Raw genomic sequence first — 19,052 nt, 5'->3', positions numbered from 1 at the left:
CCATTGCAATCTGGGACGCCGCTCTCCGGGTGGTCATGACATCCGTGACCTCATGCTGAAAGCTTGTGATATGAATAAACTTATGATCAAGGTTCAGTATGAGCGGACTCCTTTGTTTATCAGCAATGACTAGCAACTTTGACTCGACACTACAAATGGCGTCACGAACAGAGATAGGGTCTGCATCTCTTCTTTGTTCCATTCATTGCCGCCAGGCTGACTCGTTCTGAAGTCATGGCCAGATAAGGGTGAGTTTTTTCTCACCACTTTGGAAATTTGTTAGTTTGGAGGCTATTTGAGTGTGCGCTGGAGAGATGTACCGTTAGGACCGATGTGTGCTTAGTGTTGCTTTATTGCTGAGAACTGGGAGTCTGGCTAACCATAAATTTGGTTGCACTGGTAGACAGCGCAAAAGGGGGGAGAGTACCTATAGGTAGGAATTCTAGAACAATTGATGGTAGTGAATAAGGCAGATATACAAGGCAGATATACGTATACAATTTAGAACATTGCGGATTTGGCAAGCCCTCGGAACGAGGCGACCTCCATGGTGGGCCACAAATCCTATGACGCGTTAGGTGTTTTTAGGTCAGTCTGGGACTGGAGTTTGGTTATAGATTTTATTGTAAGTTACTGCTCATCTTGTATCCGACGGGGTATCTGTTTGGGGGGACCTCTCATAGGATATCCATAACTCACGGCAGAATAAAGTTAGGACAAAGAAAATGAATTTTAAGGTGCAATGTAGGGTACATGCTGAGTGTTGCAAGCCACATGTTGCATACATGCTAATGCTAATGCTAAATGCTAATATGCTGCATGCTACATGCTACCATGTGACCTTAGAGGGATGGAATAAAGCCTCTTAAATTATGTTTGTGTGTGTAGAATTTAGGTTCTATGCTTTGTGAGCTCTGTTAAATGTTGTTTGACTATGAGGAGAAAACGGAGTTACAGCTGGACTGTTAACTGTCTGTTTGGGTTGGGGAGAGAGCTGAGAAGCTCCCTTCCATGGTGAAATCGTATTGATGAATGTACTGCGCATGCGTGTGATTTTACGACACTAGAGTGACGTAGGGAGCATATGCGTCTGTTACACTGTGCAAGGGGGGACACAGACGAAGGAACAAAGAGGAGAGATTAGAACACGAATGGAATCTTCTAGTTGTTACATCGGCTGTTGGTTAAAGATGAAACTGTTTTTGTGACCTATTGAATTGATAAATGAGAGAGATATGTTGACGGATTAAAAATAAAAGTAATTAAATAAATAAATAAAATAAAAATGTTAGAGCTATTTATGCGATTCCTGAGTTAATTCTTAGAGCGAATGTGAACAGAGGAATATTGAATGGTTGAAGTGACTCAGTGACTGCATAGACTGCTAAATTCTTTTTCAGTTTCTCTGTTCTTTTGTCATATGAGAGGCGATGGGACGAGAGAGAGAGAAAGAGAGGAGGTGCTGACGTGTACATCACGTGACAAGGGGTGACGCGACAGAGGATCGAGTCAAAAGGTTTTGGTGCTGTTCTGTTTACAAAATCTTCCCCTACAGGATATTTGATGTTATGACAATTTCACAGAGACTTAGCAACAGACTGATCAATTGAATAAAATTTGCATTTTGGAGTTTCTGTGCATCAGTTGGTTTGATTACAGTTGTGTTGGGAATCGAGTACTGACATTATTCTGTAAAATTAAGATAATTGGGTGCTTATAAAGCAAGGGGGTTTATGGGTATTGTAGTGTTGTAGGATTGGAAGTCTTTATTTTTGGATTGCTCTGAAGTTGACTACTTGCATTTACTTTCCTGAAGGGATGTGGTAAAATAGCCACTAATTGATAAATTAGTAAAATAGGATATAGAAATAAAAAAATATGTTTGATTATTCATAAATTTTTTAATGAATTTTTTAAATGTTTTTTATTTTAATATTCATATTTTTATTGATTGATTTGGGAGAAATTATGTTTTTTTGTACTATTTTTTAGTATTATTATTAGTATTATTATTTTATTTTATATTTTTGATTCTTTAGTTTATATTAATAATTAAAGGGAGGAAGCCATAGGCTATATAGTCTAAAATAAAATAATTCACAATAAAGGAATATAAAAGAGTTGTTACAATGGGGAAAAACTACATCAAGGCTATGAAGGTAATTACACCTGTTGATATAGTACAAAATAGTAATCCTTTAACTAAAGTATTGCTAGGTTATCCGGCAAATGAAACAAAAGTTGCCCTGACATTGAACAACCATAGCTAGTAGAGGGAATCTTAACCCTGACGTCATCAACATAATGAAAGTGCTTCTGTCAATTCATAAAGCAGATCAAAAGAAAGGGAAAAAGGGAACAACGTAAAGAAAAGACACAAAGAGAGCTGGGTGTTCTTAAGTTGTCCTTCATTCTCAAACAAAAACTGATAAAAGATTCCAGCGATAAGATAAACAAAGGTATAGAGAAAATGCTAAAGGAAGAGAAGGCGACAGAAAAACTAATGGCAGAAGTTACTACACCTTTCTCACATACGGATTTAGCAAAAAGACCCCCACCTTATGAGAAGGAAGTAGAGCTTAGGGACGTTTATCCTCAGCTTCCAGTGATCATCCAGGAGGGTGATTATTGCATCAGAGATGAAGATGAACGAATAATAGAGAGAGGACAAGCAGAAACGACCATAAAAATGAATCCAAAACTCCAGAAGTAAGAAAAAACCGAGATGTCTGGAAACTAAGAGAAGAATGAGGTTTGGGAAGATGAAGATAAAGATGAAGACTTGGAGATTAAAGGTGCTTTATGTTCAAGAGGATTTTATTCAACAATGATTAGCACAGAAGAAATAGAAAGAGATATAGACCGATGCGTATCATGCCTGGATAAGGGGAATAATTTAGAAGAAGTAAGAGAACTGCAAAGTACAACTCGAGAAGCTGAAGATACAGAAGAGAGGAGAAACTGCTGAGAAAAGGATCCCAAGAATTGGAGGAGAAGAATACATTGAGGCCAAGGAAAAAGGCCACTAGGAAGAAGATGATGGAAGATGATATTTCGAGGGCAAAACTTAGAATATAAGCTGTTGAAGAATACTGATATGTCAACAACAAGAAAGAACAGGACCAAGAAACTCTCAGAAAACTCAATCAAATACAACTGGTGGAGAAGAAGAAGGAGAAGAAACAAGCTTTGGTTATGAAGAATCAGAGTGAACCAAATCAACAATCACTGCTACAGCTTCAACTGAACAAGGTCAAATGCAATTGTACCAGCCACCAAGGGCGGTACCAGTTGTTTCATATCCACAGCCAGTTTCTGGACAGACACAGAATTGGAGAGGAAGAGGACGAGAAGGCTTAGAAGGAGGAGGAAGAGTTCAGCTACACTTCCAGCAACTTTCAGAAGAGTGTTATAATTGTGGACAGGTTGGTCACTTTACCTGTGAGTGCAATGCGCCAGGAGGAAACAACAGAGGGAATTTCTGAGGAAGATAAAGAAGCAAGTGAAGATCACCTGTCCTCCAGGTGAACCCTTAAAGGAGCAAGGATTCTAGAGTGCCTAGAAGATACGAAGGGGGGTGTCAGCTGATAGCACCGATTAGGGAAAAAAATATCTAACAATTGAAGTGAAAATAAAAAGGACTAGAAGAAGGAATAGAGGAAAAGCTTTTATCTGTGTTGAGCCTAAAGAGGTTAAACATCTCACTATGTAAAATTAACTAATTAGGATAGGGATTTGAGAAAGTAAAACAGCTGATTACTCTTAAGGAACCAATTGAGCTCTGCTATAAAAAATCAAAGAGAAATTAAAATACACATACTAATATTAGAACATATACCTATTGCATTGTTGGGAAGAGATGCATGGTGTAAATTGAACTGTACAATAGGATGTACACTAGACGGCTGGCTGGTAGAAGATTTTAAAAGATTAGGGTTTTTGGGAATCATATTTGCTTGAAAAGATAATATCCTAGGAAGGATGATAATCTATTAGACTGTCTATTAGACAATCTGTCTGAAAAATAAAGTTAAAAGGGGTGACTGTTATTCTTGGTTACATTCCTACACCAAGAGGGGAAAGAGATTTCAAACTAGGCTAAAAGATGTTTGATCGTTTGCCAAGTCTGTGTGTAAAGAAGTCAGAAGCAGGTGGGGACTTCCCAATCACATATTCTAAAAATTGGTGGTAAAGGATTTTGTGAATAAATCAGTGTAAAGGTTTTTAAAGGTTAGGAGAAAAGATTAGATAAAAAAGTTAGGAGAACTAGGGTTGAAGGAACTCTAAGACAATAAGCTAAGTTTCAAAGTTAGTAGTAAGAGAGAGAGAACAGTGGTGAAGGAAAATTTAGAGTTTAGTGGGAAGATAGATATGGTAGGAGTTTAGATCTGTTAGGAGCAGATGCATTGAGAAAGTATGCGTTGCTGAATGATAAGAGAAGATTGAGGGTGATTGGGTATCTATATTTACAATTCCCAGCAGGAAGATCAAGGTAATTGTAGGTGTATTTTTTATAATCAAAAGTTTGAAAGTGAGGGATTAGAGTTAGGACTGATAGTTAATGTAGTGACACTAGTGGTGATAGATGGAAATACAAGTAAGGAGTTAAAAGTCTTAGGGAGAATGGATGAAGTAACAACAAGGACATCAACACTTCAGTTTATTATAACAACAGTGAGAAGCAATTTAACTCTTTCAACATTGATAGTTATTAAAGCCATAAATATAGTGCATTTGATTACAAGGGAACCAATAGCTCCAGCACCAATTTTAGGGGGAAAAAGACTGTTATTAGGGTTAGGATGGGTGATACAGCTCATCTTCCTTGTAGCTGTGAGAGATGGAGTGGGGATGGTGACGTTCCTCCCACATGGAGAGATAATTATGGAGAAGAAGTATTGCTATCAGGACCAGATGTAGAAGCTGTACCCCCTAGTGAAAGGAAGTATATTTTGTACAACGATATGAAGTGGAAGAGGGTTATGAGTGATTGTTCACTTATTTTGCGTAATGTTACAGAGAAGCATATGGGAGAATATATGTGTACTTATCTAGTGCAAGCATTACAATTTGTTCCGGTTAAGAATTATTGGTTAAAAGGCTATTTAATTCGTAAAGTGACGCTTATAATGGAAGATTTGAAGTCTGTTGAAAGTCTGTTGAAGCTTCCACAGTCACCAAAGGAGTTCAGGAGCAATATATTACAGTAGCCACTCCAACAGTAAATGATACACAGAGGATATCGGTAGCTTTCCCACTAGAAGTAGTTAAGGGTGTTAATACATCAACTAAATCAACTACTTTAATGGTAACTTTGAAAGGGATTAATGGTACGACGGCAATAACAAATGTAGGAAGTATGACACCGACACCAACAACAACTTTTCTGAAATTAAAGGATGTAGCAAGAGTGACTCAGGAGTTTATGATACGGATGGAGAGTGCTGTCAATGGTAGTAAGGATAGGGTTAAAATAGGAGAGCAGATGGTGGTAGAGAAGAATATAGATTCATCTGAAATAGTGAAGGATACTATCATGGAGGTACAGGATGAGTTCTTTGATTTTAATGACAGACAAGGAGAGGTATTTGATCAGTACCGCTCGTTAGGGAAGAGAGAAACTAAATGGAAGGCATATGGGTTTGATTCTTCTGTTGTGAAAATTAAAGATGGATGGGCAGGTAGGAATCTTTGGTTCCAGCAGCTAGCTCATTCTGTAAGATCAGTGAGGAATCTTGAGGGTTCATGTCTGTTGAGAATTCCAGCACCAGACACGTGGGGTTCCATTTTAGAGACGGTCGTTCAACCTCTAGCAAGTACGTGTCAATCTTATGCTTTGTCATGGCTGTTGTATCAGCAACAATCATTAACAGATAAAATAATGTCGTTGTCAAAACATTTGTTTAAGCCTAGGTTTAGGTGTTCTTGGTTAAATGAATTACCCTATGTGAATTTGTTAGATGGGAAGGAAAATCAGTTAACAGCGAACCCTGAAGCATTGTAGGTGAAATCAGTGAGGACTAAAAGTTGTTTTTGTTCTAATAAAACATATGATGGAAAGGGTATGTTCATGGGAATATCAGATTGTGATGATTATATGATGACTTTGGGTAAGCATGAACATAAGGTTAGAGATGAGAAATATAATGTTACTTTTTATGTTCCCGTTAGTAAGAACAGCAGGACTTTGATGGTGGAAGATCAGATTTTGCCTGGCAATGTGACTATTGGGAATTTTAGAGATATTTGGTGGGTTTGTGGTGATAAAGCATATATATTCTTACCCTATGGATGGACAGGATGTTGTTACATGTCAACGTTGAAGCTTCCATATGAGGTTTCTACCATTAAAAGAGGGGTAGCACCGGACACAGATAAATCTGATTCTAGGTTTGGAAGTAGGGTGAAAAGGGAAATGACGACATTTCATAGTCTTGAAGCCTATCATTGGAGGATAAGTCTAAGAGAGAAGTGGGGATTTTTCCATGGTATGGTATAACATTTGGGAAGATCATATTGATAATATTAGCTATACTTTGATTCCAGATAGTTCAGATAATATCACTAAGGGTTATAGATGCATTGAAGAATATAAGGGATGCATTTGGTAGATCTGAAGGAGCTGGATGGTCAGTGAAGTCTTGGTTGCAAGATCAGTTAGGCCAAGTGGGAGCAGTGATGGTTCAGATTTAATAGCAGCTTTGATAGCACTGTGTGTGATGTTTTCTTTTATAATTTGTTACTGACTGTCACGCCCTGGCTCTGGGGACTATGTTATGTTGAGCCAGGGTGTGTAAGTCTATGTTTGTATATCTATGTTGGCCTGAGTGACTCCCAATCAGAGGCAACGAGTGTCAGCTGGTTGTCTCTGATTGGGAGCCATATTTAACTATCGGTCTTTTCACTTTGTGTTGTGGTTTCTTGTTCTCATTTTGGTTTGTTTATGTAACCAGAGACATCACGTTTTCGTCAGTTATTTTGATCGTGTGATCAGTCTAATAAATACTATGTTCACTTTCAACGCTGCGCCTTGGTCCTCCTCATTAGACAATCGTGACAGAAGAAACCACCAAAACCAGACCAAGCAGCGTGACGAGGAGAAAGGCTGGAATTACGAGAAGTGGAGAGAGAATTGGACGAGAACCATGGAGGCCTGGTCCACGGGGGAGAGACAAGCCCAGAAATTTTTTAGGGGGGGGCTCACACCGTGGACGACGGGGCAGCAGGAGTACGGGATAGAGTGGTGCAGAGGGTTGGCAGAGAAGGCCGCCAGGTTAAGGGGGCCACTGGTCACAGAGGAGAGGGAAAGTGTGGAGGCACGGCGAGAGGTACTGGGGTGTGTTACCAGTCCGGTCCGGCCCGTTCCTGATCCCTGCGTAGGGCCAGTGGTGTGTGTCCCCAGTACGGTCCGGCCTGTTCCTGTTCCTCGCATCGAGCCTGTGGTGCGTGTCGTCAGCCCGGCGCGGCCCGTTCCTGCTCCCCGCCCCAAGTCAGTGGTGCGCGTCGTCAGCCCGGTCCGGCCCATTCCTGCTCCCCGCACCAAGTCAGTGGTGCGCGTCGTCAGCCCGGTCCGGCCCATTCCTGCTCCCCGCACCAAGTCAGTGGTGCGCGTCGTCAGCCCGGTCTGGCCCGTTCCTGCTCTCCGCACCAAGTCGGTGGTGCGCGTCGCCAGCCCAGTCCGGCCCATCCAAGCTCCCCGCACCAAGTCAGTGGTGCGCGTCGTCAGCCCGGTTCGGCTAATTCCTGCTCCCCGCACCAAGTCTGTGGTGCGTTTCGTCAGCCCGGTCCGGCCCGTTCCTGCTCCCCGCACCAAGTCAGTGGTGTGCTTCGTCAGCCCAGTCCGGCCGGTCCCTGCTCCACGCACCAAGCCTACGGTGGGCGTCGTCAGCCTGGTAAGGCCCGTTCCTCCTCCACGCACCAAGCCAGGGTTGCGCGTCGTCAGTCCAGCACAACCCGTGCCTGGGTCATGTCCGAGCCGGATCCGCCGCCGAGGCGGAGTGCCCACCCGGTCCCTCCCCTGTTGTGGTTGTTTGGCGCGGTCGGAGTCCGCGCCTTTGGGGGGTACTGTCACGCCCCTGGCTCTGGGGCCTATGTTATGTTGAGCCAGGGTGTGTAAGTCTATGTTTGTATATCTATGTTGGCCTGAGTGACTCCCAATCAGAGGCAACGAGTGTCAGCTGGTTGTCTCTGATTGGGAGCCATATTTAACTATCGGTCTTTTCACTTTGTGTTGTGGTTTCTTGTTCTCATTTTGGTTTGTTTATGTAACCAGAGACATCACGTTTTCGTCAGTTATTTTGATCGTGTGATCAGTCTAATAAATACTATGTTCACTTTCAACGCTGCGCCTTGGTCCTCCTCATTAGACAATCGTGACACTGACCTTTGAGAAAGCTATGATATTGAGATAGGTTGGAGTTGTGATGCCTGGAGACAACACTCAGATGCCGTTGTTGACTGTTCCTGATCTGGATGAAGATGGACAAGTGGGACTGGATGGAGTATTGATGGATAAATATCCTTTTTGATTATTTGATCATTTTTCAAAAAAAAATTCAATAGTAGTGTGATTTTAGTATGATGTTATGAATCAAAGGGGGGAAATAGGATAATGTGATTCATACATCATTTATATATCATTTTTTATATTCTTAGTTGATATTGATGTTTTAATTTGAAAGTGTTGTTTTGCAAAAGATACTGTTTGGTCTTTTCTTTTCTTCCAGAAGCATTTGGGGGAATATGTAGAGATTGAAATACTCAAACAGGGACAATATGAAAGGAGAATGACTGGAGGAGATGGAACAAGGAAGGTGTGGAAAGGTTCCGATTCCATCATCGAAGATGCATTGGAAGTCGAGACTACGGAGGAGATGAAGTGTAGTGGACTACATTCCAGTGTCTGCAATGAAATATAGACATATTTGCATGTGTAATACATAATTTGTGTCATATTCTTAGGTATTACTTTTTGTAGAATGATATTTGATGTTATTGAATACATGTGGGGATCTTAGATGTTTTTGTTTATTTCGTGAATGCTTAGGGACAGGGAGTCTAGGCAGGGATAGAGATCCACTGTAGGGTCCGATGGGTCGACCAGCCTGAGAGTGGACATTTTGGATAGTATTTTGTTTGCTGGGGCTTACATGTGTATTTAATTGCATCATAGTTTCAAATGCATTGATAAAGATTTATGAATTGATCTGGAGTACCTAGCTGGTTGCCTGGGGCAGAGGGGCCGTGAGAGAATTTTACTGTCTTGATTGATGGATGGATATTTGGAACGAAGGCTGCCAGACAGTTTTTCGCTCTCACACTCCATAAACATTTGTTCATATTTCATAGAAAGGTATTTACACTCCAGAGGGAAATGTTTTTGGTTTAATGTTAAAGATACTCAATAAGATAAATTGCTACTTGTCATAATCCTATTCTGTTTGTTTTCGAGACTTTTAGTTCGTCTCGAAGGGGGGAATGTAGTGTATTAAGATTATGACTTTGTTAATGTTTTTAAGTGGAACCTGAGAGGATGTTTATTTAGTGTCAGAGGGAATGTTTTAGTGTGACGCCACATACAAAAGACAGGAAGTGTGTGTTGTAGACAGGGGATTGGACAGTAGAGGGAGCCACCCATATCTTGGGAAGATTATATATACTGGGTAAAAAGGAAGAAGAGGTTAGAGCGGCCATTGCAATCTGGGACGCCGCTCTCCGGGTGGTCATGACATCCGTAAACTCATGCTGAAAGCTTGTGATATGAATAAACTTATGATCAAGGTTCAGTATGAGCGGACACCTTTGTTTATCAGCAATGACTAGCAACTTTGACTCGACACTACATTCATCAATAGGGACCGTAAAGGAAATCACACCACAAACAATCACCCACATGCTCTTAAGGAAATTGTGAATGTCATGGATACATTAGAACTAGTAGATATATGGAGGCTTAAATATACTGATCTAGTGAGATATACATGGCGGAGACTGAATCAAGCTAGTCGTCTTGACTTCTTTCTTATCTCATTCTCGTTGGCACCAAAAGTAAAAAAAAGTGTTGATAGGGGACAGAATGCGGTCGGACCATCATATAATAGGCATATACATTACTCTTACTGAATTTCCACGTGGGCGAGGATATTGGAAATTTAATCAAAGCCTATTGGATGATAATTTATTTATAATTAGAACAAAGGAATTTATAACTGACTTTTTCCAACATAACATAGGTACAGCGAATCCCCTTATTGTATGGGACACCTTTAAATGTGCCTTTAGAGGCCATGCAATTCAGTACTCATCTCGAAAACAAAAGCAATTTAGGTCAAAAGAGTTTATACTAAGAAAGGAAATAGAAAGTCTAACAGAACAGATAGATGGCAATAAAAACTGTAACATAGAGGCTCAGAATAAATTAGAGGAAAAACAAAAAGAAATGGAGAAACTTATTCAAGAAAGATCAAGTGTAATATATTATAAAAATAAAGCAAACTGGATGGAATATGGGGAAAAATGCACAAAATTCTTTTTTAATCTTCAACATAGGAATGCTACCAAAAAGAACTTAATGAAACTGGTTACAATTGACGGAGTCACCCATAATTCACCAAATGATATTTTGAAGGAAGAAACAAAGTACTTTAAGCATATGTTTTATTTTCAGTCGCCTCCATCTCCTCTAACTGAAGCTAATTGTAGAGATTTTTTTTCTATTGATAATGTCAAATTAACAGCCACACAGAAAGACTCATGTGAAGGTGAAATTACAGAGGAGGAACTTCTGGATGCAATTAAAGACTTTAAGTCTGGGAAAACTCCAGGGTTGGATGGCATACCAGTCGAGGTATACCAAACCTTTTTTGATATACTAAGAGGACCGTTATTAGCATGTTTTAACCACTCCTATGTAAATGGTAGATTATCTGACACTCAAGAAGAAGGTCTGATCTCATTATTACTGAAACAGGATACAAGTGGAAAATATAAAGATCCAGTCCATTTACAAAATTGGAGGCCCCTTACACTTCAGTGTTGTGATGCAAAAATCCTAGCAAAATGTATAGCGCATAGAATTAAAAAGGTATTGTCGGATATTATTCATTCTAATCAGACAGGTTTTTTACATGGAAGATACATTGGAGATAATATAAGGCAAGTATTGGAAACAATAGAACACTATGGAAAATATGGGAAACCAGGCCTGCTATTCATAGCAGACTTCGAAAAGGCATTTGATAAAGTTCGACTGGGGTTTATATATAAATGCCTGGAGCATTTCAATTTTGGAGAATCTCTTATAAAATGGGTCAAAATCATGTATAGTAACCCTAGGTGTAAAATAGTAAATAATGGCTATTTCTCCGAAAGTTTTAAACTGTCAAGAGGAGTGAAACAAGGTTGTCCACTATCGGCATATCTATTTATTGTGGCCATCGAGATGTTAGCTATTAAAATCAGATCCAATAATAATATCAGAGGATTAGAAATACAGGGCTTAAAAACAAAGGTGTCATTGTACGCTGACGATTCATGTTTTCTTTTAAATCCACAACTAGAATCCCTCCACAGCCTCATAGAGGATCTAGATACATTTTCTAACCTCTCTTGATTACAACCAAATTATGACAAATGTACTATATTACGTATTGGATCACTAAAAAATACAATTTTTACATTACCATGTAGTTTACCAATAAAATGGTCTGATGGTGATGTGGATATACTCGGAATACATATCCCAAAGGAAATAAATGATCTCACTTCAATACATTTTAATAGAAAGTTAGCAAAAATAGATAAGATCTTACTACCATGGAAAGGAAAATACCTGTCAATTTGTGGAAAAATCACCCGGATTAACTCTTTAGTATTATCCCAGTTTACCTATTTGCTTATGGTCTTGCCTACGCCTAGTGAACAGTTTTTTAAATTATATGAGAAAAAAATATTCAATTTTATTTGGAACGGCAAGCCAGACAAAATTAAAAGAGCATATTTATATAATGAATATGAATTCAGAGGACAGAAATTATTAAATATTAAAGCATTAGACCTATCACTAAAAGCTTCAGTCATACAAAAGTTATACTTAAATCCGAACTGGTTCTCAAGCAAATTAGTAAGATTGTCTCACCCAATGTTCAAGAAAGGCCTTTTTCCCTTTATTCAGATTACAACCACTCACTTTCAGTTATTTGAAAAGGAAATAATCTCCCAAATGTCACTATTTCTAAAACAAGCCATAGAAAGTTGGTTGCAATTTCAATTTAATCCTCCAGAAACGACAGAACAAATAATGCAACAAATATTGTGGTTAAATTCAAATATACTAATTGACAAAAAACCTTTCTTTTTTGACAGAATGTTTAAAAAAGGTATAATCTTCGTAAATGATATCATCGGTAGGACTGGTGGAGTTATGTCGCACATGCAGCTGACAAAAACATATGGAAATGTCTGCTCTACCCAAAATTACAACCAAATAATTGCAGCCTTACCGCAAAAGTGGAAGAGGAAAGTGGAAGGGGGAGAAAGTAAGGAACTTGTCTGTCGGCCTTGCATTAAAGAACATAATTGGTTAAGGAAAACTGTGATAAATAAAAAAGTATATCAGTTTCACTTAAGGACCAATGGATTGACAGCCGTCCCATATAGATTGCAAAATAGTTGGGAAGAGATCTTTGACGTACTGATCCCATGGCATAGTGTTTATGAACTGACACGCAAAACGACACCGGATTCAAAAATTTAAATCTTTCAATTTAAATTATTATATAAAATTCTTGCTACCAATAGAATGTTATTTATATGGGGGATACAATCTTCCCAGCTCTGCAGATTTTGCTGTGAAGAGACAGAATCATTAGATCATTTGTTTTGGTTCTGTCCATTTGTAGCTTGTTTTTGGACACAGGTCCAGGAATGGCTAAAGGATTGCAATATTTACCTGGAACTAACCTTGCAGATAGCATTACTGGGTGATCTGAAAAGTCATAGTCAATCAATCAATAATATAATAATACTTTTAGCAAAAATGTTTATTTTTAATTCACAATCTGTAGAAGCAATGAGAATAGAAAGGTTCAGAACTTTTGTAAAACATCACAGTACGGTTGAAATATATATGGCAAATAGAAATCCTATATGGATGGTGTTAAGAGATAGATGGGAGGTATTGAATAGAGTTGAAGGATGGGACTAATAACAAATAACAACAAATAATAACAAAGATAGCTAATAATGTAGGCATACTGTGTCCATGATAAGTGTATGGGTTGTATGTTGGGAGCTTTTGGGAGGGAGCACAGTTGGAAGGATGTGGCATGTAGAGGCGGACCGGATGGACATCGTGAGGATGATCGGAGAGGTTGAGAGTAGAAGAAGTTCAGGAGCAATAAAAAATAAAATAAATAAAAATATATATAATAGAATTATTGTAAAATTAACTCTGTCCATAAGGTGTAGATAGTAAGTATAGACCGGAAGTAGAGGCCTGGGCATTGTTGTTCACTAATTTACTCCAAGTAGGGAAAGGATGGTGGGGTTGAAAAGTAATAAAGGGGAGTATATATATATAAAAATATTAAAATATTAAAAAAACATGGGGGATTGGAAGTGATGCAGACAATTACATTGATAGAAGATACAATCTATCTGCAATATTAAGCTGATCCGTTTTTAAAAAACATTAATAAAAAGAAACAAAAATTAAAAATAAATAAAAAGTTCATCAAGAGTTAATTCAATCAATCGTACATTTTTCACGTAATCACTGCGAGCCATCATGACTCTCAAAAAACGTGACACCCACAGTTTAACTGTGAAGATAAATTTAGCGCCGCCCTAAAAACCCTATTCAAATTCGACTCAAACCTTCAAATAGGTATGTAATGAGACATTATATAAACTCTTTATAGTGTTTTATTTACATTTTAGAGGTGATAAGTTGGACAAATTGGGTGAAAAAAGCCGGTTCCCCACACAACATATCTCCCCCTTTCACTATGACGCAGTAGCTTCATGCTGCCATTTTTTAAAAGACCTGGCGGAGCTCCATTGCTTTCTTCAGTCATGCAGAGATGGGCAGCATGAAGGTCTCGTCATTGACTTTGCTGGAAAGGGGAGAAATTGTGCTTTACAATGATATTTATATTACAGTTGACCTGGAAGTATTACGTTTTTGGGGCACTAAAATAATGACAAATGTACGGAACAGCGCGATATACAAAAGTGCGTTAGCTACCGTTACTCACCACATTCTATGCACTACAGTGCTAGCTAGCTGTAGCTTATGCTTTCAGTACTAGCTAGATTCATTCTCTGATCCTTTGATTGGATGAACATGTCAGTTCATCCTGCAAGAGCTCTGATAGGTTGGAGGACATCCTCCGGAAGTCGTCATAATTACTGTGTAAGAACCATGAGCCTCCTAGGTTTTGTATTAAAGTCACTGTACCCAGAGCAGGATGGAAAATATCTGTCCTCCAGCTACACCATGGTGCTACCCTACAGAGTGCTGTTGAGGCTACTGTAGACCTTCATTGCAAAATAGTGTGTTTTAATCAGTTATTTGGTGACATAAGAATAGATTTAGTATATTTTTTTCTAAAAAGGATAACTTTTTTAATGTTTCACCATTTTCATTTTTCTGAAATTCCTCCCCTTCCTACTCTGAAGAGCCTCCATTGACACACACTCACATGTATGCAGGCAGGCATGCACGCACACACACACACACACACACACACACACACACACACACACACACACACACACACACACACACACACACACACACTCAGCAAGCATACCATGGTTGGTCAGAAAACAAATAACAAGGTTATAAGAATAGATATAATGTCATGTAACGTTACATAACATGAAACGTGAGGCAGTGTATGCAACTGCAGTCAATTATGGCAAACTTACTAGAACTACAGAGCAGTATAGTGAATGGTGGCTAGAGATGTCAGAGACGAGGGTGAGTTCCGGTCGGGCGATGTAAGAAGACGTGTTTGAGAGGTCCCCAATTAAAAATTTTTACACGCCGCTGTTAGTTCTTATGTGGATGTATCAGTTGGTTATATTCTTTTAATCACTTTTCATGGTACCATGAGCAAGACCAACCCGAAGAGAAGTGCTACGACTAACACATCGTCGAAGGCTGAACCAACTACTCGAACACAGAAAATGGCTGCCGCGGCCAGCCCTGCTGTAGAGTCGGAGGCCTTGTCTATGACCACGCTTGTAGCTGAGCTAGCTAAACAAAGAAGTAGCCTAAAAGAGGATATGGCTTCTCTCATCAGCATTTCACTGGCACCTCTCCAAACTTCCATTGACGCCTTTCGAGAAACAGTCAACACGTTTGGGCGACGCCTCACTACACTAGAAGGTTTTCACTGACAACACCGAGCGGATTGCCGAGCTAGAGGCAGCTGTATCTCATATGAAAACGGCCAACAGAGCTCTACTTTCCAAGGTAGATTCGTTGGAGAATTATACCAGAAGGGAAAACATCCGGATTGTTGGCGTCATGGAGGGAATTGAGACTGGAGTCAACCCTGTGAAATTTGTCTCCGACATGTTGGTGGAAGTGATGGGTAACGGTGTCTTTGATAAGCTGCCGGAGCTCGACCGAGCGCACAGATCCCTCGCCCCCAAACCCAACTCAGGGGAGCGGCCTAGGGCGATCATAGCCTGCTTTCTTCATTACCAAGACAAGGAACGTGCAATGCGCTGGGCGAGGGAGCATCAACCAAAATTCTGTGGCCAAGATATACGATTCTACCCGGACCTGAGTGCTAATATTGTGAAGAAAAGAGCTGAATTCAAGGACATCAAAACCTGTCTCTATAAGAAGGGGATAAAGTTTCAGCTCCTACACCCTGCCCGTATTCGTGTCTTTTACGAGGGAGAGACCCTAACTTTTGACACACTGGCCGAGGCTAAAACATTCTATGTCCGGTGCATAGAGTAAAGGAAGCGGCCCAGCTGGCTAGCCATGGCGGGAGGAATATGTGGCTGGCTACTTTGCTAGCTGGTAACGGACTGATTTTCATGACATCCACTTGGATATTACTTTTCACATGAAAGCAGTGTTTGTATTTTCTCATTCCGGGAGCACCCGATTACATCTTTATATTATTTAGTTTTATTTGACTGAGATTAGTGGAAATGTTAGCTAACACATCACAATTAAATTGGCTGGCTAGCTTATGCCACTTTTTTAAATGTATTTTTACACGGCAACAAGATGAATGCTTAACTCCAGGAGCACCCAGGGATATCTTTATTACGTCTATACTTGGCTGAGAAGATTTCAGAAAACAGGAACATTGGGCTGACTTGCTAACATGGCTAGCTACGCACAACAAAAACCGGAGTGCTGATGGACTGACTGGGTTATTTGAATGTGGTGGTGAATTTAGCAATTTCTTTGCCTTCATTAACCATTTGATTGTTACATATTCTACCTCAACAGTGTTTTGTCTAACTTTTCAGTACATGCTTTTTTTGTCACAGGATATGATTGGTGGTCTTATACAGGGTTTTCATCTCTATTCCAGTTATAATTTAGTAATCTCAACTTTTAATGACTGACAATTCAGATATTGGGGTGGGAGTTGGGGGGTCAGCTATTAGGTTTACAAGCTGGAACGTCAAGGCAATGAACGGCCCAGTTAAACGGGCTAGAGTATTTGCTCATCTTAAGAATTTAAAAACTGATATAGCATTCTTACAAGAAACACATCTGTGTACAGCAGATCATGGTAGACGCCGTAAAGCTTGGGTATGACAAAAATTCAATGCTAAGGCAAGGGGAACAGAAATACTTATTCATAAGAAAGTACAATTTATTGCTACTGATATAATATCGGATCCACAGGGGCATTTTGTTATGGTATCTGGTTCTCTCTTTCACACCTCTGTTTTGCTTGTAAATGTGTATGCTCCCAATTGGGATGATGTTGAGTTTATTAACAAACATATTTCTTTGCTGCCCAATCTCAACTCACACTATTTAATCTTTGGAGGCGACTTGAATTGTTTGATCCACCCACTCTTGGACCGCTCAAACCCTAGATCATTATCTCCCTCAAAAATGTCCAGCGCTTTGTCTGCGTTTATGAGCCAGGTGGGATGTGTCGATCCATGGAGATTCCTTTTTCCCAGTAACAAATAATTTTCTTTCTTTTCACAAATGCACCACTCATATTCTAGAATATACTACTTTTTCACTGAAAAAGCCCTTCTCCCCTCTGTTAAGAAATTAGAATACTCTGCCATTGTTATTAGTGACCATGCTCCTCTGTCGCTCGACCTCTCATTCTCATTGAACTATACAGATCACCCCCCATGGAGACTTTACTCATCTTTACTTTCAAACAATTCATTCTGCACCATTCTATCGAATGCAATTGATGTCTTTATTGAGACAAATAAAACAGAATCGATCTCTCCATCTACACCTTGAGAAACACTTAAAGTTGTTCTTAGAGGCGAAATAATTTCCTATTCCTCTCTTCTCAATAAACAACGGAAAATTAAACACCAACAGCTGATCGACCCAATTCTGGAATTAGACCAACAATACTCTGCCTCTCCATCACCATAACTTTATAAAGAAAGGCTCAGTCTTCAATCTCAGTACAATTTATTATCCACAGATAAGGCTGAGCAGAAGCTACTCCGCGCACGTGGTTTTGTTTACGAACATGGAGAAAAGGCTGGTCGACTTCTAGCTCATCAACTCAAGTGCAAATCTGCCTCACAGCTGATCACTCAAATTCACAACACCTCGGGTGTCTTAACAGTTAGTCCCACTGAAATCAATAATACTTTCAAAACATTTTATTCAGATCTTTATACGTCAGAATCACGTGAAGATAATTAAATTATGAATGATTTTCTTGACAACTTGGAAACTCCTACCATTAGCGCAGAGAAGAGAGAGGAAATCGATCAACCTTTTTGCATTTAGGGGAGATTATTAATTCAATTACAGCAATGCAAAGTGGGAAATCCCCTGGCCCAGATGGCTACCCAATCGAACTCTACAAGAAGTCTTCTGCCAAACTGGCCCCACTCCTGCTTGAAATGTTTGAAAACGCCCTGGACCAGGGTGTTTTACCCCAAACCCTGACAGAGGCGTCGATCACACTTTTGTTAAAACCCGGCAAAGATGCATCAGAGTGTGGCTCATACAGACCGATCTCACATTTAAATGCAGATGTTAAAATATTAGCGAAATTGCTTGCCTCTTGAATAGAGTCCATTATGACAGGCATCATATCGACTGATCAGACAGGGTTTATTAAGGGTCGCCACTCCTTTTCTAACATTCGACGTCTGCTTAATGTCATACACTCTCCTGCATCTTCGGACGTTCCTGAAGTAGTTATCTTTTTAGATGCGGAGAAGGCATTTGATAGGGTAGAATGGGAATATTTATTCTCTGTACTGGGAAAATGTGGCTTTGGTGCAAACTTCATTTCCTGGGTCTGACTGTTGTACTCATCACCCAAGGCATCAGTACTTACAAACAGACTTTGTTCACAGTATTTCCCATTATCAAGGGCCACACGCCAGGGATGTCCAATGTCCCCGCGATAGAACCCCTTTCTATTATGCTAAAGGCCACACTCTCAATACATGGTATCTACAGATGGGGACTGGAACACAAAGTTTCCTTGTATGCAGATGATTTGCTTTGATATATCTCAGACCCTGAAGGGTGTGTCCCTGAGGTAGTGGACCTACTGCGTAGGTTTGGTGTGTTTTCGGGTTATAAAAGTGAATTTTTTCCTATTAATGAATTAGCGTTACAAATTCCAGGGGATACTATTCCATTTCGTATGTCCAAGTCTGGCTTTAAATATTTAGGGATCAATATCACCCGTACCTTGTCTTCCCTCCATGATGACAACTTTACTCCCCTGATTAGCAAACTTAAAGTGGACTTTCAGAGATGGAGTATTCTCCTTTTTACTTTAGCTGGTAAAGTGAATTGTATCAAGATGATTGTATTGCCCAGATTTATTTATTTGTTC

Source organism: Coregonus clupeaformis, chromosome 29, assembly GCF_020615455.1.
Source record: "Coregonus clupeaformis isolate EN_2021a chromosome 29, ASM2061545v1, whole genome shotgun sequence".
Classification (NCBI taxonomy): domain Eukaryota; kingdom Metazoa; phylum Chordata; class Actinopteri; order Salmoniformes; family Salmonidae; genus Coregonus; species Coregonus clupeaformis.
This window is presented reverse-complemented; position numbering follows the sequence as displayed.